The following is a 25,856-nucleotide window of genomic DNA, read 5'->3' as shown; positions in this document are numbered from 1 at the left end:
CATTAAAAATTCACTTAGTCTCATGTGACATATCATTTAGTTTGCCAAAAATAACGATCCAGTTTATAATAAGGTACTATTGAAATATTCCTGCCCAAGAAATGTCAGAAAGGCATTAGCATTATTAGGCAGCCACACGGTCTTAAAATTAGCATAGTGCAGATATACCTCATTTAACAGAGTCCTTTAATCTGACTGTTTCATTAATCAACACCTGAAATTTAGCCTGAATAAGAACTTGTGTTGTGGAATTCCTATATCAGGTATGACTCTGCAATATGCTTGTTTGGAAAACACTGAGTTGTCCTACTCTATATCTTTGTTTTCCTTGATAGTTTTCCATTCAAGCTATTGCAGCTATTTGCATATTACATTGACCAGGCAGACGTTTCCATGCTTACTTGCAGCAAAACAGAACCCTTTAAACACTTCAGAGCTCACTGAAAATTTTGGAAAAAAAAAAAAAAAAGGAGTGGACTACAAAACATATTTGCAGTGTGTGCATATATAAAGTCTTAGAAAAGTGAAAATTAATTATTTAATACCTTTGAATATTTTTATTCCCTCTTGAATACTTGAATATTTAAGTATTTTCTAACTTAAAATTTCAAAATAAGAGATTTACTTGTGTCGGCTCTTTCTAATTGTCAGATTCATGTTAACTAGCATGAAGTTAATTATAGTTCCCGAATCAAACAGACTATTTTTCCTAGATGTGGTGAGCATGGAACATTGTCACTAACATCTCTAGGAATCTGACTCTCACTAACATCTTTAGGAATCTGACCTAATAGTTTGATACATCTTTGGCAGTTTATCAGGTGAAGTGTGTAAAAATTAAAAATATACACACTAAAAATAATCCCTTAAATTATTTTTCGAAATGATTTCAGAGCCTGATAACTATGAGAAGAAATAGCCAACTTTTTTCATTCCTTTCACAACAAAAGTAATAGAATGATAATTAATGTTAGGCCCTACTTTTCAAGGAAAAAAATAATACATCTTAATTAAACAGCATAGAGATGAGCAAATAATGGTGAAGTTTTGCCAGAAAAGGGTTCATCTGAACAAAAGGTATGGCACAGCCCAGTGTATATTAATGAAATATTCTGCTTAGTTCATACAGAACTTAGGAGAAGCTCAATTGAGTAAAAATGTCCCCAGATTAATAATTAGATTATTATGGATAGTAAAGTCTCTCCTGTGAGGAAAGGCTGAGAGAGCTGGGACTTTTTAGCATGGAGAAGAGAAAGCTTGGGGGGGGGATCTTACCTATGTCTATAAATACTTAAAGGGAGGGTGTAAAGAAGATGGAGCCAGGCTCTTTTCAGTGGTGCCCAGTGCCAGAACAAGAGGCACTGGGCACAAGCTGGAACAGAAGAGGTTCTCTCTGAACACCAGACAGCACTTCTGTACTGTGCAGGTGATGGAGCACTGGCACAAGCTGCCCAGAGAGGTGGTGGAGTCTCCTCCTTGGAGATCCTCAAAAGCCACCTGGAAGTGGTCCTGGGCACCCTACTCTACAGGGCCTTGCTTGAGCAGGGGTTGGTCCAGATGAACCCAGAGGACCCTGCCAACATCAGCCATTCTGTAGTTTTTCCACTTTTGATCACTGTCAGTGACAGAATATAGACTAAGTAGATCTTTGGTGTGACTCTTGTTTTTATGGTATTTTCTACTATCTTTTCTGTAATTGGAATTGTATTCCATTGCAGTATTGAAGGCTATATGCTGAGGGTACTGTGCATGTGTTTTCCAAATGCCTAGCATAAAGGGGCATCAGTCTTTGGTAACTCATAGGTGCTGCCCTGTAAAAATAACAATAACATGGTTAATAACATACACTATGCGTTTTTCCACTTCTAAAGTAAACCTGTGGGTTTTTTATTTATCAATGCAAGGAAATAAAAAAGAACTCCATGCAAGCAATGGGATTGGAATTCAAGGGTAAACTTGGACATTAAATCAATGTTCATGTAAGCATGTGATCTTCTGCAAGTTTATTGAATCTAATATAAACTAGGAGATTTGGGCTCCGCCCCAATACCTCGATCTACATACAACTTTTAGTATTGTAATTTTAGCAGGCCCAGGTCCTTCAACCAGATCACAATGTACTAATGTTCTCTGTGCAATCTTCAATTAATATGGTTTTGGTGTATTTTTTTGTTTCTTTGAAAAATTACAAAATTACCCAAAAGTTAAATGAGATATGTGCTTCAGTAACATGATTATGAATTTGGATTTCAGTTTAAGCATGTTTCGATAACATTATTATATGATAAAGTAGTCTATTTCCGACTCAGGGAAATTCCTGTGCAGTTGGAAAGATATGCCAGTGAAATGTTTCTCACACCTTTCTTATGCCTCAGCTAGTGGTTGAAGGTGCAGGACATCTAGGACATGCTAGACATCTGCTAGGACTCAGAAAAGCTGCTCCTTTGGTACACTGTTATGTAACACTGACGTGTTCATAAGAAATTTGCTCTTTTTCCCATCAACTAAATCAAGGTTTCAGATGACATGGCCCCTTAAACTTATGATACGTGATTACGTTACTTAAATAATTCAATATTGTTGACATGAGATGAGATGAATTGTTTTATGGATTAATAGATGGGTGACCTTAATGTTTATCATAATGAAATAGAAATGAATTGCCATTTTGTTTGATCATCTTGACCATTCTTCTAGAATATGTTTTATTGTTTTTGTGCCATAATTCTTAATCGACCCATATCCTCCCTTTCAAAATCTTCTTGCTTAAGAAAATAAATGTAAGGTTTCTCTCACCAGGCTAGCAAATGAAGTGTAATAGCCTGTAGTAATTTTTAAAATTAATTTCAGTCATTTTCTAGCTGCCTGCTTTTAAAAGTTATGTGGCATATCAACATATATGGCACATCAGTGTCTAAATTTCAGTCTTTACCAAGGACTCTTATAACAGATGTCAGTACTGTCACTAATGCCCTTCATACTTGTGATAGCTAATAAATACTGGAATTTCTTCTTTAAGGACTTATAACATTATGTCTATGCCTACATTGTAGAGCATATTTCTATTAAAGTCAAAGTGGCCATCTATCAAAAAGGAATTTAAGTATTTCCTGTGTTCTTTACCTTATCATAATTATATGAAAACATATTTTAAAGTGTGTTGGTTAATTTTGCTTCATGTTTGATAGGGTATAAAGAACTTCACCAATAATTTTTAGATACTCCTGACTTACTGAGTTAAATGAAAACAAATTTTTTGTATCGTCTTCTGGTAATAGTCATGCTGCAGAACAAAATATATCCCAAAGTTACAGGGCTTATATCTGGGCTTTTATACATTATGTTTTGAATTCTCACATTTATGTAATATTTTACAGTTCTTTGAGGCAAAATAATTATTCCAAAATATTTACTTGCTAGCAAACTTTCTTTCAGACTTCTGTCGCAAATGCAAGAGCAGAACTTTCTGCAATCTGATAGCACTGGACACTGTTTTTATTCCCCTCCTTAAGGCCAGAAGCTTGTGTTTTGGCATTCAATTAAAAATAAAACAGAACAAAGTGAACTGCTCTGAAGAACTGCAGCCAGTGTCTGCTATTTGCCTAAGCAATGTTAGCTCTTGGCAGTGAATAAAAGCTCCAGGAATGGCACAGCTCTTTGAATCAAAAAAGATCTCTCAGCACACTAAAAACAGTGGGGTTTTCCCGCCTGGCATTCCTGCTAGACCTGCATAGTCACTGGACAGACATTGCAACCTGTGAAGCAGAGCAGTCTTAAACACAGCAGTTAAAAATCCTGCCTCCTCTGATATCCATGGCAAAAATCCCAATGGAGACAGGATTTCACCATGTTTATTCAGGCTCCAAGATACTCCTTGATGTTTATAGGATCCCACTATGGAAAGGACTGCTGTAAAAGTTCCTTTGACAGCAATTTCCCATCTACCAGCATAGAAGCTGATCCTGGCTTGTTTTGGCACAAATGTTAGCAGCCAGAAAAAGCCAGGGTTGCACCCACCAGACCCAAGACTAGAGAGGCATGAACATATATAATAACACCATTTAACCACCTCTCCTAGTGCTGGCTTTCATAAAATATATCTCAGCTTATCCAGAGATCTGGACAATTTCTTCTAAAAATCACTTAAGAATTGAGAAATTACTTCTCCAATATGCTATGTGTTAGAGAATTCATTCAAGTGTGGGGTGATATGTTTTGTTAGCACTCATTTAGGATTACCTTAAATTACTCAGAATTGGCAAAACCACAGGCAAGTCACATGATCATCCTAAATGCACGCCAAGAGAGCGTTCATGCTACAATGTACCAGTAAGGCCGGCAGGTCATCAGCGAGGCAAATATGAAATAGTTGACAAGAATGACTAGACTCTGGAATGTGATTCTGGCTCCTAATATCTATTAATTTCTGTGCTCTGCAAGGGCTGGCATGTTTCTGAAGCAGACTGGCATACCACAGGAATAAAATGACACTTGCTTTTGTTTGTATGGTGTGAAGATGAAAATTTGATTTGAGGCTATGTAAGTCTAATCAGTAAGTAAATACAACAGGCAGGCTTAGCAAACTTCTGAGCGTAGGAAAAATGAAAAACAAGATGCACAATTCTGTAACCTAATGGTATGCTTATGTATCTCAGCCAAAAGCCTCAACAAAGCCTCAAGTCACAGAAAAACAATTTTAATAAAACTGTTCATTCTAGACTGTTGAATTAACTAGGACATAGTAAGCAAATCTAGTATGTGAAGTTATGAGGCTTGCGATACAGGTCCTTTATGTTTGAAAGAACCCAATGGTAAATGTGAATCTGTACACAATTATGGAGAGGAGGAGTGCTCTAACAAACCTTTTCCTTTCTACAGCCCTTCTAAACTCCACACCCGCCTCTTCTGCTGACATGCTGAACACCTGTGTGAGAGATGGTGCTTTTGAAAACAGGTACCAGAATAGTTTCGGTATGTTGATCTTCTTTCTTTAGTGACCCCCTTTTTTGCTGCATACTTACCTTTCTTGGTACATTTGGATGTCCTGCTTTGAGTCATGAGTATATTTTTTCTGAATAATCTCATGCACAGTTGCACAGATTTTTTATAAGCCTGCCACAATTTTGTCCCAAACAGCATAACTGCTAATGTGTGAAAGAGAGGCTGAAATGGATAGACCTGCAATTTGTTTGTGGCTGAAAGGAAAATAAAAAGTGAAATAGATCATAGCAGCTTATTGTTTTACCATGGCCAGACAATTAATCCTGCAAGAAAGGGGAATAAACTGAATGTCATAAATGCAACTGTGACTAGATGTTGGAAAAAGAGAACATCCTGTGACAAAAAGCTAAAACATTAATTCTCAGGAATGATATTACTTGTGATTTTCTCTTGTTCTCACCTCACATACATAGGATTCCTTTCCTGCTTTTTCATTCTCGGTTATTTATGATTTTCTCACTTTTATAATCTTGCCTATAATTATTTCATATGAAGATCATCTTCTGACTGGTAGGTTCTGTAACAATGACATTGGTAACACTTGAAAGTAAAGTAGTTCCATCCAGAATACTTCATTTTACAGAAATGTAACACCTTTGAAATTCAGACACTGCTGGGGGTGAAGACAAGAGTCAGGATAATGATCAAAATTCTAGACAGAGCCAAAGGGCAAACCATTATTGTTACTAAAGATGCCATTGCATCATTAATGCTCATGCAAAAATTAGAAAGTAGATTTATTTTTTTTATGCTCTCATTGTGCAAGATTAGGCACAATTGCATTGAAAACATTCAGTTTGTTCCCTTTGATGAAGATTTGGAGTGGCTGAATCAGCAAGAACATTTGAACCTGTGGTGCCAGACAGTCTAAGCTTGCTGTATTAAGATACCTCTTTCCTGATTATTTTTACCTTTGTTATAAAATAGTTTTATTTCATAAACATGAAAAACTAGCTGTGCTCTATGACCTGTCCCAAGCTGTAGGATACAAGACGCATAAACAGACTGACTGAAGAACTCAGATTAGTTTGTGCAAACAGGAATTCACATGTTTTATGATTACAGGGTTAAAGGAAAGCAAACAAAAGCTATCATGTATTGCAATCTTATTATATATTTACCATATTTATAGGTAACTTGATTTTCAAAATGTATTGGTTCGGTAGAAGTTTAAACATCTAGTGAGTTAATATTTATTTAGATTCACCTAAGCAGACTGGGACACATTTCCAATAACACTGAACCTCAACTATGTAGACACCTGCATTTGAATTAATTATATTCATCTACAGTTGTAGGAGAGAGGAGGAAACTTTCTAGGCATAATTTCTCTCACCTATTTTAAATGCCTGTTTTAAGAGGAGAAGAATCATGCTCTGCTGATGATAGAGGTGAATCAGTCAGAATCAGGTTTATATAGATGAATGATTCCTTCTGCAGAATGTCAGAGACACAAAGTGAGTATCTAATTGCTCAAGGGAAGAAGCAGAAGACTTAAGAATGGAGCATCCTCTCCCTTAAGAAAATCTTCAGTATTTTAACACAACCTTTAGCAATAAGTATGTAGCATCTATCTTGGGGTACTAAATAGTTATAAAGATATTTTTTAAGTGTGTTTTTATTGCTGTCATAGAAACTAGTATCATGGATTAATCAATTTCTTCTAGTATTCAGGGTGGAGGAACTCTAGATGGAGCTGTAAACAAACTTTCTTATGGAGCTTATATCATATTTATTTAGCAAATTGGACATGTAATGCAACTGTTAAAGTACTAGGATTTAGCGGTTCAGTTCATGATAATTTTGCAAAATTTTCTTACCCTGACAGTTACTAAAGGAACTTAGGAATTATAGTGATTAATTTTCAGATGCTTTTCTTTCTCTTTCACTTTCTTGTAAAATTAATTGCCTCAGAATGACATCTGTAGAAATCAGCAGGTTGAAGGGATGGATGGAGGCTAGTAGCTAAACTGGCAGTAATACAAGATTTCAGCAAATGGCCAAACTCCTGCCACCCAGTTAATTTGGTGCATAGCTGTTGACTACGAAGAAAATGCTAATCTACTGCACTGCCTTGGTGACATGCACTTAAGTGGATAGATTTGTTTTCACAAAAGTTCAGTGATGGGGATACTTACTAGCATGAGAGAGGGATCCAATTTCAATTTACATTCTGTCTGAGTTAGAATAAGGGTTTGATGATATGTCTTTCGTGTCCTAAGAAATGGCAGAGACAGTGGGCAGTCTGGCAGGATTACTTCTCAGTCTCTCAGATTGGAACTGTTGAGTTTTATAGAAATAAATTCTAATTTCAGGAGTGGTTTAAGCCTCTCTTTTCCATGGTTTTATACAGCATCATGATCATGAGACCAAAAAATCAATTTCTCACATTTTAATGGTGTGTGTGTTTGTGCATGTCTGTTGCTATCTCCTTTCCTAATCATTCAACGTCTGATTTAGCTTGGACAAGGCAGGGACAATAAGGGCTGGATGAATGGCTAAAACAATGAGTTTTTGAGTAAAATAATAAACAAAGTCTCTCTAAATCTAGTTTCAGCACAAACTTTTTTTATGAAGGTCTTGTTAGTGAGTGTGCTTTCAGAGCATCTTCAGGACACAACAGGACAGATGAGTACAGAAATCTGTTGGGGTGAAACTCATCTCAGTATGACCAGAATTTGAGAGGAATTGAAAATGCACAATAGCATATAAAGCAAATGCTATTTTAGACCAATACACACATTCTGGATCACAGGGAATCTGAGTATTTATTCTTCAGAGTTCCTGTTCTCCAAACCTTCCACTAGCATGATTGCAATTTTCCATGTGTCAGAGGAGGCAGTGTTTTCATTGCCTTCTTCACGGATACATTGGTGTTAGATTACTGATAGCTGTTTTAATCACAGTAGGTGACTACCTGTGAGTTGCCTTATATAGAATTCAACTATTCTGTTTTATTTTCTCCAATATAACTGCATAAATCAGTAAAATATGCTAATTATAAGGGAAAATCATGTATATTACATGAAAATCATATATTACAAGAAGTGTCCTTAGATACACTACATTATTTCAGTTCTTTTTGGAGGACTTTATGGTGAAAAACAACCCTGGCGGAGGGCAGTGTAACACTGGCATAGCTGCATGCCATATTTTTTCCACTTTGCACCACAAGAGAATGAATACAATTTAAAAGGTTTATCAGGCACTGGGTAAAGTGCCAAATCCCAGACAAGCCTTTTCTGAAGTCTGCACGTGCCAGGAAGGTAATGGATAATGGATTGGTAGTAAACTGTCATGCCAGGGGAAAATACTGGCTTGACACAGAAGTCCCAAAAGGAAAAAGAAAAGCTGTAGCTTAGGAAGGCTATTGCCAACAAGCAACGAGATCAAGTAAATGAGTGCAGCTGCCAAGCAGCAATGTTTGTGACATTTTTGTGGGTGTGAGTCTGTTTTTCTAATTCTGACTTTCCTAACTGAATAATATACCAATGCTAATTTCTCTAATCAGGCATCCTGAGGTGCCTTCTCAGTGATCCTGTGATCACTAAATAGAAGTCATAGGAAAGGCAAGGATGAGATTTCATTGGTGTGATTTCTCACGGGGCTGGATAAAACACAGAGGTCTTACACAAAAGGAAAAATTCATTTTCCTCCCCTCCAGGATAATTTTTTCACAGAGAGCTACATTTACATTCACGTTCATTCTTTATGTAACATAATCCATATTTTCATACTTCAGGTATGAAATATGTTTCATATTTCAGGTATGTTTACCGTGTCACAAAACAGTGCTGATCTTTCTGCTGAAGTAGAATTAACTGCCTCATTAGGTTGCTGTTCCATGATCAGAGAGAAATTACATAGGTTTTTGGCTGATGCATTACAGCCCTACATTAAAAAGCTAAAAAAAAATATTTTAAAAAAATGGAAAGACACAGACACATAAACATTTAATATGGCAGTAATCTTTGTATTTATTTATTAGGGATTGGGACACTATGATATGGTAGTGTATAATGTGTGAAATTCAGTTCTCCCCAACTGAAGAGAGTCAGTATGTAATACAGAAAGTTTTCAAACTGCACTCAGAACCAAATTTATAGGAAATAAAAAAGCCGTGAAAACTAAGAGAAAGATTTTGGTAAAATACTACCTTTATCTTTTTTTAAGACTTTTGTAGGTCTTCTAATACAAGTCATTAATATGCTTTAACTTCATTAAAAAAAAATTGATTAAAAATTTTACCTAAAGATTACTCTCTGTTGCCTTCTACATATATTGTAGGCACAGAAGCAGCCTTTTTTTTTTTCCCCCCACCAGCCAAAGAAATCTAAGGAGAAAAAGAATAATCTAGACTCTACCTAGAACTTGAGATATGAACTAGATTTTCCATTCTACCAAATATTTCCAGGCAATTCCAGAATATATAGCTTAGTTTCTGTCACACTTCAGCTTGGCTCAGCAGGGTTCACATACCTTACAAGACAGTAGTGAGGAAAACTGCAGAAAATGCTGTGGAGAGCTCAACTCTATAATCACACACATAGTATAGACATCTTGTATAAAATCTTACAGATCTCATGGTATGGTATGGAGAGCCATATATAAGAGGTGCTTGTGGGTTGGCTTTAATGATAAGTGGTAACACAGTTCCTAAATTAGCAGAGTATAATGGGTCCCAGATAAAAGATATTAGTTTATTTATATTTAACCAGAAAATGCAGTTACTATTTTCTGTGATAAAAACTTGCTACATAATACTGAAGATGCTGAGTTTAACTTTGAGTGATTAGATGTGTAAGGGGCAATCTTACATATATTCATAACAGCTGAAGGACTTCAACTCTACCTCTGGAAGAGAGAAATTGGCACAGGTGAAGGGTTATTTTGCACATATTCCTAACAGCTGAAGACCTTCAGCTGTGCCAATTTCTCTCTTGCAGAAGCAGAGAAAAAGCAAAGTTGCTCACACGCTAGCCTGTCTTCCTTTGCATGCCTGTGCAGATGATAATTTGAAAGCTGAAATTTAGTTTACTAGATCAAGCTAGTTTTTAAAAACTCTCCTGGAACTGGTGTTGCTGTACCTTATTCTGAGATTTCCAATCAATAAATATTTTAACTTGCTTCTCTGAAAAGTAATTTTTCTGCTGAGGGCAGTGTGTTGCAGACACTTCTGTGATCTGCCTATATTGATTCCTTATTAAGCCACAGTAGTTAGTAAAGCTTTCCAGTGTGTGTTTTTGTCTAAATATCATGATAAAATCTCTATTATATGTTACTGTTTTTGTTGCCTTTAATTACAGACTTGCTTCCTTTTCACTTTTAGCGGAGACTATTGTTTTCCTGTTCTCTTGTTTTATCTTAAAACAAAAAGTCATTGTGAATATGAGGGTAATGTAACTTGCAATGTAATGTATTTACAAAATATTAGTGATATAATTTACTCCTAAGTAAGAAACAATGAATCAAACTTGTTTTTAGAATGCATGATAGCTCATTCTAAAAATTTTGAAGGCTATGGATATATTTTTCTCAATTAGTTTTTACCTTGGCCTGACCATAGCCTTAGCCATACCTTGAACTTTTGCCTTACCTTAGCTATTTCCTTTGCACAAACATATCGCTTCAGACTCTATTTTTATTTTTAAAACAACAAAATACTCACCAAAAAAATCTTTGTATTTGCTATAAACCCCAATAAAATTAATATCTGGCACTCAATAAATGAACTGTCTTTCTCACAAAACTCAGTATGTTAAAAATATTGTGTTGTGCAACTTCACAACGGAAAGTGTGTGAGAGTTATTTTTAAAGAGTTTATCTGCCTAAAGTGATTTTTTTTTGTACACCTAGAAATGAGCAATAGTGTAATAAAAAGTACCACATTTTAAAAAGATATGAAGGGTTAAATAATGTTCCTTTTACCATTTTCTGCAAGCCCAGGTGTGAGAGGTTAATGGTGATTACTGCAGTTTTAGGCTGCAGGCTGGAGTTAATTTGTTCCAGCCTAAAGCTGGGAAAGGCTTTCCTCCTCTCAGTCTCCTCTTTTATGTAACATCTTGGGTTTTCTGGAATGAAGAGTTGCAGTATTAAAATGTTTGCAGTTAGAAAACTGAAGGTTTGATTTATTTACTTTTGGTGGTGGTGTTGGTGGCAGCAGCTTGTGTTTTGTTTAGGGGGCAACAGAAAAAGGAGTCAGTGTTGGAGAGACATCTCAGGACTTTCATTAAAAATGCCAGAGGTAAGAAGAAAGGTAAATCTAGGTTATACTTGGCAGGTGTGTTCTGAGGAGAGCAACTTTTTGTTTACATGGGCTTAGTGCTCAAGCATTGGCAGTACTGTAAATAGTTGGAGCAGTGGAGCTTGGCTGGGACATAGGAATCCTGGGTTTTGCACTTGTGTCTTGTTCTGGCTTACAAAACCTTTCATATACTTTTGGATTTGTGAAACTCAATTCTTATGATCTAAGGTCTGCTTTCAGTCAAAATCATCAAGGGTAAAGAATGCAAATTGTGAAGGTCTATCCAAGTGCTAGGTGCAACTTGTTTTAATACAAAGCAATTTCTCAGTTCCTATGTAAGCTACATCTGTATTTACCATTTTATAACAGCTTAATTATCAAAGGTTTTGCCTGGTTTTTCCTGTAGAATACTCTAAACTTTCCATTTCCACTTCCACTATCGGTTGCATTAAAATGTCTACAGTTAACTAGCATCCCTGGTGACTTCCTTGCTGTACAGTGAAGCAATTGCTTTCCTCCTGCTTGTATGCACACAGCTTTAAAAACTACTAATAAAAATGAGGGGTCCACAGACAATTATTTCAGTGCTACTGTAACAATCTCTCTGTACAAAAGTTTATTTATTTATTTTATTTATGCCATTGGCACTGTTGTTAAAGAAAAGCTGTCAGGTGCTGCGCTATGTTTTTACCAAGTCAAAGAGAAATGATCCTTGAAAGGTGCATTGCTCTTTACTAGACACCTACCATATAGCCTGAAGAATGAGAATTAGATTAAATGCTCACAAAACTGATAGTGTACTGTTGTATATAACTGTATTGTTCAAGATTCTGCATTTTCTTTTTTTGCCTTCAGACCTTTAGAAACAGTATTATATTGCTAGGGATTGACCATCTAGTGGTGGCATTGTATTTAGAAAATGAAATTGCATTAGCTCTAGCTGCAGTTTGATTATGCTATTTGCATTTAGATGCAGCAGTTTGCCTATAATGATATTTTCTTGGGTCCCTCCTCCACCTCCCCAGTCTCAAACTTTCAGGACCTCTGCGCTCCTCTTGGCGTTTTCTCAATGGTTTTTGTGTTTAAGATGGCCAAGAGGGAAAAACTCTTAAATGCAAGAGGAGAGCTATCTGACCACTGTTCTGTGCGTGTACCTGAACATCTGGTGGGAAGTCTTCTGATGAGACTAAACTGTTGGATGTGGGGAGCAAATGTTGTCACTTCTAGTAGCTTGCCTACATTTTTTTATAGCACAGATACTACACTACTAAGCTTATCCTCCTTTGCTTAATATTGAGCTTTCTGGATCCATTTGCCACACTAATGGAACTGTGCATGTAATCTTATAAAAGAATTAGGCCCTGCTTTCTTTTCACCTGCAAAACTTAGAAATGATGAAGTAATAGGGAAAGTTGTGGAGACAAAAAAAAAATCTGTTCAGACTGAAAACTCAGTAGCAGAAGATCATTCTCTTATTCTTATTTTCCTCCCTTCTGTAGTGTAAATCATATGCTTCATTGTGAGTTTTGCTATCTGGTAACCCTTTTTTTTTCACCCAATAAATCCTTACCAACAGTAAAAACTCAAGATGGAGAATACCCTTCCGAATCTATGAATCTCTGAAATCAAAGAGAAGTCTGCTTGTTAGATTATATATTTCACAGATGAAAACTGTCTAATTTGTGGCTCAGTACATCTTGCCAAAAACACTGTAACACTTCTCCCCAAGACATAATCCCAGTTTTCTTAAGCTTTTTCAAATAAATAGGATTCCTTTAATGTCTTTAGAGGCATTCAAAAAATAGAGCAATTGTATTCATAGGGAAGCAGTGTGAAGTTTCAAATACCACAGGGACTGGTGTCTTCTAGTTTCTTTCTGTGTGATATGGTGATCTGACAGAATGTGAGTAGCTGGTAAGTGAAGGCACCTGCTAGAAATTCCCAACACCTCCCACCCCCCCCCCCCCCCAAAAAAAAAAAAAAAAAAATCGGATTTCTTTTCCAAAGCTACTCTTTGGTTCTCTGCCAGGGAGCTTTCTCAGTCAGTCTGGTTTTGTTCAATTGAAATCAGACATGTTTATTTCATGCATTTTCCATGTTGAGGTGATATGGCTTACAGATGGCTCACTGGAAAAACAAAGAAAGAGGCCCTGGTCATTAATACTTGCTGAGGGGAGAGTACATTGTTGCCTAAGAATTTGGGATGCAGTTTGAAATTGGTTTCAGACATCGTTCATGGTTTTATGATTGGTTGTGCAAAGTAATCAGAGGGTTCTGTGGTGGATATGTATTGTACTTAGAGATGGGATTTGCTGTGTCATTTTGAGAGAAAGGGTGGTGAGTCACCTCGAGGTCACTGGAATTGGGCAAATGTTGTATATACAATTCTTGTAGTCATCCAGATGATATTTTAGACTAACCAGACTGTTCTTGAATGCCTGACTACTTGATCTGGGTATCTGATGAAAGAATGAAGAATTGAGGTCTGTAATCATTTTATGAGGCACTATATATTAACTAGTGTTAATGTTGCGGAGGGAAAACAATAACCAGTATCTGGTTTCTAAGAATGATAACGAAGTTATAGACTACAGGGAATGTTATTAAAGATCAGGTTGGGCTTGGACTTAATTACTCTGTTCTTTTAAGCATATTATACTTAAAATAACTTATCAAGACTGCTTTGAGCTGTTCTAACTTGGAGAACAAAAAGAAAACTTACAAAGGGACAGTAGTCTGTCAATAGATGAAAAAATGGGAAAAGCTTATTATTTTGGTGTTTTTTTTTTTGCTTGCTATAGGATACAAGCCTGCTAGAAAAGTAGAATAATATTATATTTATGTATCTCCATATATACATATGTACAAGTGTTTAGACTTCTAGCAGTAATGGATTTTTCTCAGATTAGCAGGGGTAGATGATACTTTTTGCCATTTATTGGAAAGACCAAATAAAATAGTAAGGTTATTATATTTATTTTATATTTATTTATTTATATATATTATAAATATATGATAGGGCCTATTCAGAACCTTATAAGAACTTTCTCAAATGGTAATTGTTCATCAAACACAGCATATGTAGGCTTTGGTATGAAACAGCCTTTCAAAAAAAAAAAAAAAAAAACAACCTCATGCTGCCTAAATTTTTGTGAGAATCAATCAGTTGTACATTTTCTTAAGCTTTTAAAAGAATTTCAACAGCATGATTCAAACTGTCACAACAGTGGTAGATGTCCTTTATAGGATTGCACTCTGCAATAATTTTTCCCTCTGTGCAATTAGGATGTTGGGTATTGTTAGTCTCAGTGGGCTTGGTGAGTGAAAATGGAACATCATGAAAACTGAATTCCAGAGCTGTCAAATCAAGTCAGTATTAACTCTTGTTTGATTCTGAGTTATGAAAGTCTTATGTCATGCCAAAGATAGCAACAACTTTCTTGATTGCTCCATGAAACCATGTCATAGTTTGTGCCACCAAAAAACTAAGCAGACAAGCAACCTAAGCAGAAAGAGAGAGGACTGTCTGTGGGGATTTTTAGCACTTCATTTCAGAATTACTAGTTATATGAACCTTGGCTGAGAATTTCATTAAAGCAATGCAGAGAGCTTGGAAGCTGAACTAAGCCTGACTGATACAACTGCCAAGTACATTGTAACCTTCTGTTTTGTAAAGAATAGCTTACTGTGATCTATTACACATTTTTAAACCAGGAGAAACTTCTAAGCACGTTGCTGCATGCAGGCTTTATTGATCTGAACCCTAGTAACTTCTGTGCAGAATTGAGAATGGATTTAATGCTGAAACCATTCAGAGTCGAACTCTCAGGACCAGGCTAGGCTTCCAGATGGATATAGTGGTGGCCCACACTTAATAGCAAGAAAAATTCCTCTTGCATCTGGAGATACTATAAGAGGCCTCTGGATTTCAATAAGAACATAGAGGTTAACAGGGTAAAAGAACTGGTGATAAAGAAAAACAATAGCATTCAACTGAATGTTCAGAGAGGCACTTGGTATCATGGACAGTGAGGCATTTCATAGTCCTTTTATTGTGTTTGTCAAGTTCAAATCTGTGTAGTCAAAGTACATCTAGCCTGTTTTTCAGAATGGCTTGCAAATGGGTATGTTTTTCAAGCGGGACTTTTTTAAGGATTTCAGACTTGCAAACCAAACACCAAAGAACCTAGCAGTTGCTATAAAATATCTCAGAAGTGTTAATGTGGGAGAAAAAATAACATAATTATGGATCAATGGAAGATGTTGAAAACTGTTTTTCATATACAGTTTTAAAGGATAAATATAACCAAAACTAATAAAACATCCATACAGATATATATATATATATATATATATATATATATTTTTTTTTTTTTTTTTTTCCAGTGGAACATCTACAAGCTATACGAGAAGTGAAGCCAATAATCGTCTGGCAAAATTCCATTTACTAGGCATTGAAAACTAAAGATCTTTCACTGACAGGTGAGGTAAGCTCACAGTCTGAGAAGAGTATCGTAGGAGGGTAAGCAAAAATTGCTGAGGGGAGACCAAGAAATGTGTTACACTGGTTTAGTCATTGGTCTTTCTTATTTGAAGTGCTTTAGTTTCCACAGAGCCTATAAATTCTTTCTTGAAGATTCAGTAAAATTATGTAGCCCTATAAACATCTGAGCAGCACATCAGACTGTGGTCAGAAGTTTGGGTCTATGAAAGAAAGAAAATAATTAAAATAATTTCTTGAGAAGGAAGAGCAGACTGAATACTTTGGCAGAACCTTAGACACTTTCATTACTGGTATTATGGGATGAAGGTCCTCTTGTGGTGGGATAACTTCCCCTCTCCAGCAAAAGCAACTGACAATAAATGAAACTTCTGAGGAAATGGGACTGCCAAAAAAAAAAAAAAAAGCATTAGAAAACACTTGAAATGCAACTGTCATTTAATATCCACAAGGAAGATCAGTAGTGGATGTAGGATCCTCATTACATCTGAATCCATTTGCATGGGAAGGGATGGTGAGAAGCCTTTCTTCTTGTTGGTCTCAGAACTCTGACAGGTGTCACTGCTCTGTCCCCACAGTCTAATGACGTTTCACCTAAGTTGATTTGCAGCTTATTGAGTTCTTTGACAATAATGTTAAAAGGATTTCAGCTGTGCCGTATGTGGGTTTGGTGGTTTATTTTAAATGATGGAGAGTAAAGGTGGCTGCTGTGTGGAGGGTTCTTTTCAGTGACTTCATTGTATAAAAAAACAGAGCTGGTATTGCATTACTGTTAGTTACAGGAGAGGAAAGAGCAAAATGGTGTAATTAGCTGTCAAAGAGAGCTTGAGAAACTTTCTAGTTGAGTATGTTAACAGACCTAATGTGAAGTTTAAGATTTAAAAAGTGTGTGTGTACGTGTGTGTGTGTATATATATATATATATATATATATATATATATATATACACATACATACTTGCCACAGGAAGTATTCTACTTACTGTTGTACTGAAGAAGCATCCCTGTCAGTTGTTCTTAGCTCTTTGGTGAAGACCTTAAGCTCAGTCATCCAGTACACTTAGATCACCTTTGATGTAAAACTTTTGATGAAGTAAAGTAAAATAGAAATTACTGACAGATCTTTTTGTCTGATCCTCAGTGCTGATACTGGTAGCTGTATTTGCTCCAACTCATTCCAAGTTTTCACCTTTGTCCCCCTCCTCTTCCTCCAGTATATTCAAGACAATGACTAAGAGCTAGAAAGACTTTGCATTTTGGAGAGCCATGTGCAAGTGGGAGGGAAAAGTGATCTATGATTTCATCCAAGTCGTTCCTACTGCAGAGTTCTCAAACTTCATGAAGAACAACAACAACGACAAAAAAGCAACTATGGGCTTTAAAATTGGTGCTTTTGAAGGTATCACAATCTAAAACCTGCTATTCATGAGTCTCAAATTGTCCAGTATGGAATGTGTCTTAAATGACGTGGTGTCAAGTATAGTGTGTTCAGGCTCATGACATTTGGACCAAGTATCAGATGGAAAACGTATCTTCGAAAACAGTAACCCTTCTACATCCAATGCAGAAATTCCATTAAATTGGCATCTTTACACATACACTGCATTGGTGAATTGTACTATGTCCAGGAGCTTGGAGGATCTGAAGAGGTATAATTTGCTTTGTACCACAATTTCATTAATTTATTTAAAAAGATAAAATAATTTTAATTAAAAACTAGCCCAGTGCTGATTCTGTAAAAATCTGTAAGTCTGTACACATCACATATGTCTTCATTTTAGACTGTGATACAGAGGTGTCTGACCTGGAGAACAAGGTAGCCCAGTATTAGAAGACTATCTCAATATTTTACATTGTGAATATGGTCATATAAATTCATTTTGCTCAGAGCAATACTTATGTGCTAGCTGTTTTTTTTTTTTTTTTTTTTTTTTTTTTTTCCCTAAATCTTGGAAAACCCCATGTTTTTCAATCAGGGCAAAAAAGTGAAGCGTTGTTTAAGGAAAATCACTTTGCTTAAGGACAAAACATTTCAATAAATATATTGGCATTAGGATAAAAATTGGAGCATGGTTCTCTGTCTCCTATCAAGTTGTCTTCCCTTCTTGCTTCCTCTTCCTCCTCCTCTTTACGTTCTCCATTGTCCTGGATCTTGAACTGATCTGAACTGTGGTAATACAGGACACTTTGGGCAGGGTTGGTGTCACGGGCTGAGGTCTTTCAGTAAAAGAACGTCAGTGGTCTGTGCAGTAGTCAGCTCAACAAATCCGTAAGTAGGGCAGCGTGTTTGTTTTCTAGGTTATAATAAATCAAATATGTTGTGTGTAATTCATTATATTCTGTGGATTGATTTCTCAGCCTCCCAGGTTAGATCTGATCTAGTCTCCCCAAACACACCACCAGTGGAATTAATTTTAAAAGATCAAATATATTATGTTAGCATTGTAAGTACCTCTTGATATGACTTTAGAAAAATCTATGTGACCTACAAGCACAAAATAAGAAGTCTGTTTCCAACTGGAAGTCTTTTACCTGTATGGGCTGAGAAGGAAAGTGATACCGAATGCTTTTGTTCAGCACCTCTCTGAAATCTTTCATATGTAGTATCCATGGAGATCTTTGCTCAGAGGGGCAAGCATTCAGCAGCTTCCACAGAGAAAATTGCAGTGCTTCTCTTCAGAGAAATTGGATAAGATACTCCTCCCTTCCCATGCTCTCAGACTGCCTTATTGGGAGCCTGCAGTTTTTATACTGCTACTCAATAAATGTGATTCCTGTACAAGACATTCAACTCCAGAGGGTATTAATAATCAATAGAATCTATAGATACAAGACCGAAGAATATTTATTTTTTGTCTGTGTTTATTTCCTTCTTATTTCAAAAGAGAGTTGAGTGGATCATTTAGGACTAAGCTGTCTCCCCCCAAGGACATTTACAGCAGATATTTATGCAAATACATTTTTTTTCCTTCACAAAAAATGAAAAGGGCACCAGATGCCAGCAGCTGTGATCTTTTCTGTGACACTGGTAAAAGACAAGGTGGTGTATAGGTCAGGCTGACAGTTGGAATTGATGATCTTGAAGGTCTTTTCCAACCTAAATGATTCTTTGATTATATGTCCTGATTTTGCATACAGTTATAGGCATTTTTCTTTGGGTGAGTACATCTATAAAATCACATTCAGATGTGTTATCATCAGTTACACCTGGATCATGCAGGTCAACCAAAGCGCCTAGGACCTTAGGTATGTGCAGTGAAGAAGAAACACGTGACCTAGCAATTGCAGAGACCAGAGATAATGGGATCTTAACATTTGCTGGGAAGTAGTTTTTAGAGGGAATAGTTCGAAGGATTTATCCTGTAGTTTTTAGAGTTCTCATTCTGTAAGATGTGGAGCTCTGTTTACAATGCAGTGCTGATGAATTCCCAACTACGGTGCTTACCCATGAAGTGATGTAGACTGGTTTAGCTGAGGAGACGTCTGGCAGAGCACTAAGCTTTCCAGAGGAATCGGTCTCATGCTGCAGCTCTGTGTGAAGTGTGCTTTTCTTTGCAAAGTGCAGTTGCTACAAACAAGATGTGGGTTGCTTGCGAGGCAGCTCCCAGAACTGACGGGTGTGTGTGTGATGGGGCTGTTGCTGTGGGAACTAATGAAGTTCTAAAGTCAGCAGTAAGATTTCTTTCTGCTTTGATCCCCTGGGGAGGATGAGCAAGTCCTTTTCAAATGCAAATCTTCAACGCGTAGCCTGTGTAGAGGGAATAAAGACGGGAAGGAGAATAAATCTGTTTAAAGCTCCAGGCATTTTCATATTGGTTGTGCTACTGGTGCACTTCTTTAACCTTTATTTTTTCCTACTTCTGCACAGTGTTACATTGAGTAAGCTCTGCTATGCTAAAATCACTCTGATGTTTGGAAGTGATTTTTCTATTCTGTGTGCAGGAAGTTTGTGGTTTTGGCGGGAGTCTGCGTTCTTCTTTCCTCAAAGAAGGGGAAGTGAAAAGCTTCCTGCTACCCCAGAATGAACAAGGGAGATTTTTGTCTCTTTGGGAGGAACTTTGCCTGTGCTAATATGGAGCTATCTTCTGGGTTTGGGGGAGTTACACTTGTCCATATTGCTTCTCTTCCTCTGCCTATGAAAACTCGTACCTTATGGTTTCATCACAACCTAACATTGGATTGCAGACATTCCACTTTAGAAAGTTTTTTCTGAACCTTCTGAAAGTTTTTTTTCTGCAGAAATATCTTGTTCTGCAGCTTTTCATCTGTGCTAAACTACTGATTGCAAACTACATTCTTGCAACATTTCTGAAATAGTTATTTCTGTGCAAAAGCCTGTAAAATGCCAAGCACCTTTCCTGCAAAGAGGTACAGCAGCCTAGGATTTAGGCGCCAAACTGTTTTCAATAAGATGATGTCTGCCTGATGTTCTAAAAGCTGCCTTTTATACAAAAGGCTTACAATTTACATATTTTTAGGGAAAATAAAAGTCTTAACAGCCAGGTCAAGATTGCAGTGGAAGAAGGGATAAGTCAAATGTTGCTTCTGTGTTCCCCTAACCTGGTAGTGGCTGTCCCATGAGCTCTTTAGAGTCCATCAGCCTGTAGGTCTCTCTTTCAGTTGCCAGTTACTGTTCCTTGAACCAGATTTCTGGAAACGGGCGGTAGTGAGTAAATGCGGAAGAGAACAGAGTTAGTGGAGGTGTGATGCCATTGAATGCTGCAGCCTAGAGCCTTAATTCAGACACGGTTTTATAACCTCTCCTTGAATTGCTTAAAACCTCTGTGGCTTGGATCTGTGAAGAGGGACCATATATTGTCTGGCTTGCAGATGGAGTAATTGTGAGGGGTTTATTTGCATGAACTCTCACTGGATGAAAATGTGTGTTTTGCATGTTTGGCTGTCGCAAGCACAGCTGTGCAGCATTCCTGATTTTGGGGGTTAACATCAGGATTTCACTGCTGTAGTTCCACTGACTTCAGTGGCATGACTTCTGCTTCTCAAGGGAATTGAGAAAGGAGCAGGACCAACTAGTTTTAAAGTTGCTTTTCACTCTCGCTACTAAGTAGGTCGTGACTTTCTCTTACCATGTGTTTCCCATAAAAGCCCTGGCTGCCTTGAGTGCTATGTGATAGGCTGTCTGGAAGCTGGAGACAAAGTGCATGCACTCAGCTAGAAAGAGGTTCTGAAATATCTTGTATACAGTAGCTGAAGTTGCCACATGCTGCTTGTGCTACACTGTCTGTATGCGGTCACATTTACAATGTTCACACTGCAGCATTCACAAGAAAACCACATAATGATGAAAAGGGCTTCAGTGCATACAGAATGATGTAAAAACAAGTTAAAAATAAACTTATGCAACATCTAAGGAGTGGAAAAATCCAAAGGGCTGTGCAGGACAATGCAAGCCTGTATTCTCGTGGATGGAGGTGGGAAAAGAGAACTAAACACATGTCAAAACAAACACACTGAAGGATATGAAAAATGTTCTCTTCTACCACATTTATTTTCTGTAACAGAAACCAAGACTGAGCATTGAAAGAAAACAAGTCTAAGTGTTTCATCAATGTAAAAGTTTTCAGCATGTAGAAAGTAATAGTTAAAGAGTAATCATCCAAAGCCAGCGTTTTACTAAGTCATTTCATTAAATTTCATGTTTATTTTACATTTGACCACAATAAACTACCAGGTATATTGCTATGGGTTCTGCTTGTTTCTGTGTGTTTTCCCCTGTTGTCTTTTTGCTAATGGTTATAAAAGCACAAGTCTGGAAGCTGATCACTTGTACCTGAAAATCACTTTCAGCAAAGAACAAAGATATTTATTAGGTTTCTTAGTTGTGCTTTTTTTTTTTCTTTTAAACTATACCTTTTTCTTTTTTTTTCTTTTTTTTCCCACCCACCCCTGCTGAATTCAAGGCAAAATGTATGGGTTTCTGTTGTTATTGGATGCTATTTAGAATTCATATTTAGTAATCAGATCGTCTTCCAGTCTTTCAGTGTAGGTGCCTCGTAGCAACTGTCGTGGTTTCCCCTTCACTGGGCTGAAAAGGTTTTGTGCTGCATGCAGAGTGTACGTCACTGGGACAGCATAGCTCTCATCAGTGGCTTTCCAGAAAGGACATCCGGCTAATATCTCCAGGAAGAGAGGGAGAGAACTTTGCAGAAACTATTGCCACCATGTAGCTGAGCTGCAGACCAGACAGATGAGCTGTTGGGTGTCTGACGCATTCTCTCCCGGCCAAGGTGTCTGACAGCACATCCTTCATTCGCTACCCTAGGCCTGATGGATCAGCCTGCTGGTCGTGCGTCAGGACTACCACTTCTGTCTTATGAAATGGTTTCCTACAAGGTGTAGAGGTAAACTGAAATGAAGGACAAGGTCTAGGCACCAGGAGTTCAGGCTAAATCCTGCAATGTGTTTAGTTACCTCTATAAAAAAGCAACTAAATAGCCAAGAATTCTGGGCTTGACCCAATACCAGTTAAAATCAGTGGACTTTCTGATCAACAAAAATTACCAGGCCTAATGGAATTTGTAATGGCTTTGAAATACAGAGATTTAGAAATCCACATTCTTGCAATTTACCCAAAACTAACAACAACAACAAAAGATTTGAAAACTACAGAGATAATTTCACATACATAGGTGGTGGTTTGTTTGTTCGTTTTAAACTGTGTGTAAACTTTAATAAATTGCTTTATCTAACTTCAGGGTGGGCAGCAATAATCTCTGGCGTGGAATAATGAATTTTTGAAGAAAGAGGATGAGCATAAAATCCTTTCATCTGTGCTCTTGCATGGCTTCCACCATCTGACATATAGATATTGTAGCTGGGGGAACTACATGATGTTTGAAGTTTTCTGTGGTTTGTTTGTTCGTGTTTGTCTGTTTTGCATACAAAGCCTTTTCTAAACAGACAGAGCCTTGGGTGGATGGATCAGAAAAAGGCAAACATCTTGCTGAAAAAAACTGTCCTCTCTGCATCTCAGTGATTTTGAGACTGCAAGGCTTTTATAAAGAAAAGCTGATGAGTAAAACTTTTGAGTACACATAAGCACATAATAAATCTAAATGTGAACTCTGCAATATGACCCACTGTATAGCAGGGTGGATCTGAAAGCTTATAACTTTGCGATCTGTGGAAGGATTTTGCAATCCATTCTCCAGTTCTGCAGCTTGAATTAATCAGCTGTAGTTTATACTTACATTTTGATTATGGAGCACTTGAGTAACTTACATAGCAGCACAGGAGCTAGATTTATAGTGGAGATGCATTAATTCTTGTGAGGTAAATATCTAAAATCCTATTTGTAGTCCCAGTGGAAGAAAAATAAGTGGGAAGGCGAGAGGGATCTGGCTGTATATTTAGTCTTTAACAGCTGCGTGATAGATAAATGGGAGCAATCTTGGTAAGGAGGAAAATTCTAACTAGATTATATGAATTTCTATGTTCCCCAGATTTGTTCTGCGGAATTATTCTGAATATTTCATTGACAAGTATACACTGAAGTAAATAAGATCTGGCTTTTGTTTTCTGTAATGATCATCCTTTTTTTCTACCCAGAGATAGTTGGTCTGAACCCATCATGTTAACAAAATGCATTTAGCAACTATTATAAAACTAAGCAAACTATTTGAGGGCATAAATGTCATTTTATTTTTTAATTAAGCAAATCTGAATTTCAGTTAAATATCATGCAAAACTTAGGGTAAATAAATCTGAAGAAGCTCCTTTGGACATGGCAGGGAGGTGGTGAATGACAAGGAAATATCAGGGTCCTCTGCTGTCAATGAGATTTATGAGGCTTCACACAAAAGCCTCTGTAAGGGTGAGGGGTGAATCATTTTTTGCAGTGTCCTGTAGCTTTTCATTAGATATAGAATTATTTTCCAAGCATGCAGGGGGAGAGTTAAGGATATGTCACAAAGTGATGTTATTGGCAACTGGGGAATAAATGCCTCTGCAAGTAGGAGAAAGGTGTGGTGGTTTAATTTGAGGGCAATGCATTCTACCTGTTGGATGTAGCCAATTCATGAAGCTGTAACTGTGCTGTTTATCAGATCTGCAAATCAAGATGGTATTCATGCTAATTGGCACTTCCTCCTAGAGCATATGTGTTGTGAGAATTGTAAGTAGTTCGGTGCAAGGCTGCAGTCTCTCTCACAGGTGCAACAGGGAGTTTGGTTTCAAGGAGTCTGTAATGGTACCACAAAACATATGTGGTTTTAAGAAGTGATGGCTTTCTGGCTAAGCCTTGATTAAAGTGAAAATACTAATTTTTCTTAAATTAAAATTTCTTTTCTGGGATTTTCTAGAGGCACAGGATAGATGTGCTCTTCTTAACTGCTATGGAGTTGTTCTTCTCTTCCTGTGGTCCAGTTCAAATACAGTTACATACACTGAGCAGCACCTCCTTTTTGTTGTTATTAACTTTCCATTGATCTACCATCTCTGTCCTTCTAGAAACATTGATTTATCAATAGAAATATGGGTTATTTTTGACAAAAACATGTCATGATATGTGGGGTGATTTGATCATGCCTTTCCCTGTACTAAATTTCTTGTTACAGCTGTGCCTATGATTCTTACATTTTACCAAGTTCCTCACTAATATTCCATGTTTAAATAGAGGCCCTTCCACACTCCTTTAAATTCTTAAGGCTGACCCAGGGCTTTCTCCCATGTGACTGGCAAAAATGACAGATTTGTTGTTTAGAAAACAACAAAGTGAAAGGAGGAGACAGAGAGGATAGAGTATTCCTTCCTACCTAAATAATAGTAAATTCTGCTAAGAAAATTTTTTGTTTTTTTTTTTTTTCCAGGCCCCATTTAGGCAAAATAACTGTTCATGTTGCATATCCATCTCCCTGTTCCTTTTCTCAGTAGATAGAAAACAGAAGGGCCACATTTGGTATACTGGCAAGAGATGTTTTTCAGCAAAATCATTAACTGCCAATAAATGTTATTTAGAGTGGATGTAGATGCTATATTTACCTGAAAATAACTGTATAGCAAAGGTGAAAAATAATTTATTTTACAATAGAAGCTATATCAGTCTTGAGTTAACCTATTGGATATATATAAGCATGCACGTGTATGGTTGATTATGGAGTTAGGATATATGTTGTGCTGCATCTTGTTTATCTGTTTGCCCGAATGAATTCTTTATGATTATATTTATCTATTAAATTACAGCTGGTTTTCAGGACTTGACATCTATCCTGAATGTATCTACTAGTTTTCCTCTTTTTTTTCTTTTTTTTTTTTTTTTTTTTTTTAATTCTGCAATTCGATATGCTTTGCCATGGAAAGAGGTTATACTTTAGACAGAAATATTAACGTGTCTTATTTTCAGTTCAGGGAGCAGGCTGATTCAGTTTTATTTTATTCGTTCTTAATGACTTTAAAGGCCATTGTAAAACAGTGAATTCAGTACTTGCAGGAAAAAAATTAGTCTGGCCTTAGGTGGGGTTTCTCTCTCTCTCTCTCCCTCAGCTACTCATACAGTGAAGTACTCTATTTTTCTCTTTGGTAATGGATTTCACAAAAAATAGTTTGGATACTGAGAACACACTGAACTCTTCCCCCAGTGTCTGGCTACATAAACAGATGACCTACCTGTTTATCACAGGCTCGTTCTCCAGATGTGACAAATTTCAATGAATCAGTGCTTCCTATTAAGCAATATCATCAATATTTAGAAGAGCTTGGTGGAATTTTCCACTGCTGTCTGTGGCAAAATGTTTATTTCCAGCATGTCTGGCAGACTTACTGCAGATGCCTTTCTGATAATGCTTTCTTTAAGAAATTGAAGGAATATTTTTGATATCTCAGGACAAGGTAATATTTGAGTATTTATACATTAAGGTTTTTTTTTTGTTTGTTTGTTTGTTTTTTTTAACTCTAAATAGCGATTATTATTGCCCCAAATACAAAAGGAATGGAACACTTACAGATAGATTCCTCCAACACCATATCAGGTTAAATATTGAAAGGCCCAGGTTGGAGGTCTTGTATTATGACCTTGATAATTTCTCTATTCCTGTCAGCAAAAAGCGTTCTTTTGCACAGTGTATCCTTTTCTTGTTAATTGGTGTACTCTGTT

General features: G+C 36.8%; 1 long non-coding RNA gene across 1 annotated transcript in view; it reads left to right on the top strand.

Moving 5' to 3' along the window:
• The first annotated feature begins 4,878 nt into the window (after positions 1-4,878).
• Positions 4,879-25,856, top strand: part of LOC121068945 — a 59,971-nt gene continuing 38,993 nt past the window's right edge. Inside the window, exon 1 of the long non-coding RNA XR_005819152.1 lies at positions 4,879-4,971. This is a non-coding gene — a long non-coding RNA (uncharacterized LOC121068945). The remainder of the gene's footprint in view (positions 4,972-25,856) is intronic.

This window comes from Cygnus olor, chromosome 4, assembly GCF_009769625.2.
Source record: "Cygnus olor isolate bCygOlo1 chromosome 4, bCygOlo1.pri.v2, whole genome shotgun sequence".
In the NCBI taxonomy this organism is placed as follows: Eukaryota; Metazoa; Chordata; class Aves; order Anseriformes; family Anatidae; genus Cygnus; species Cygnus olor.
The sequence above is the reverse complement of the archived record's forward strand: the minus strand, read 5'-3'. Positions and strand labels throughout refer to the sequence as shown.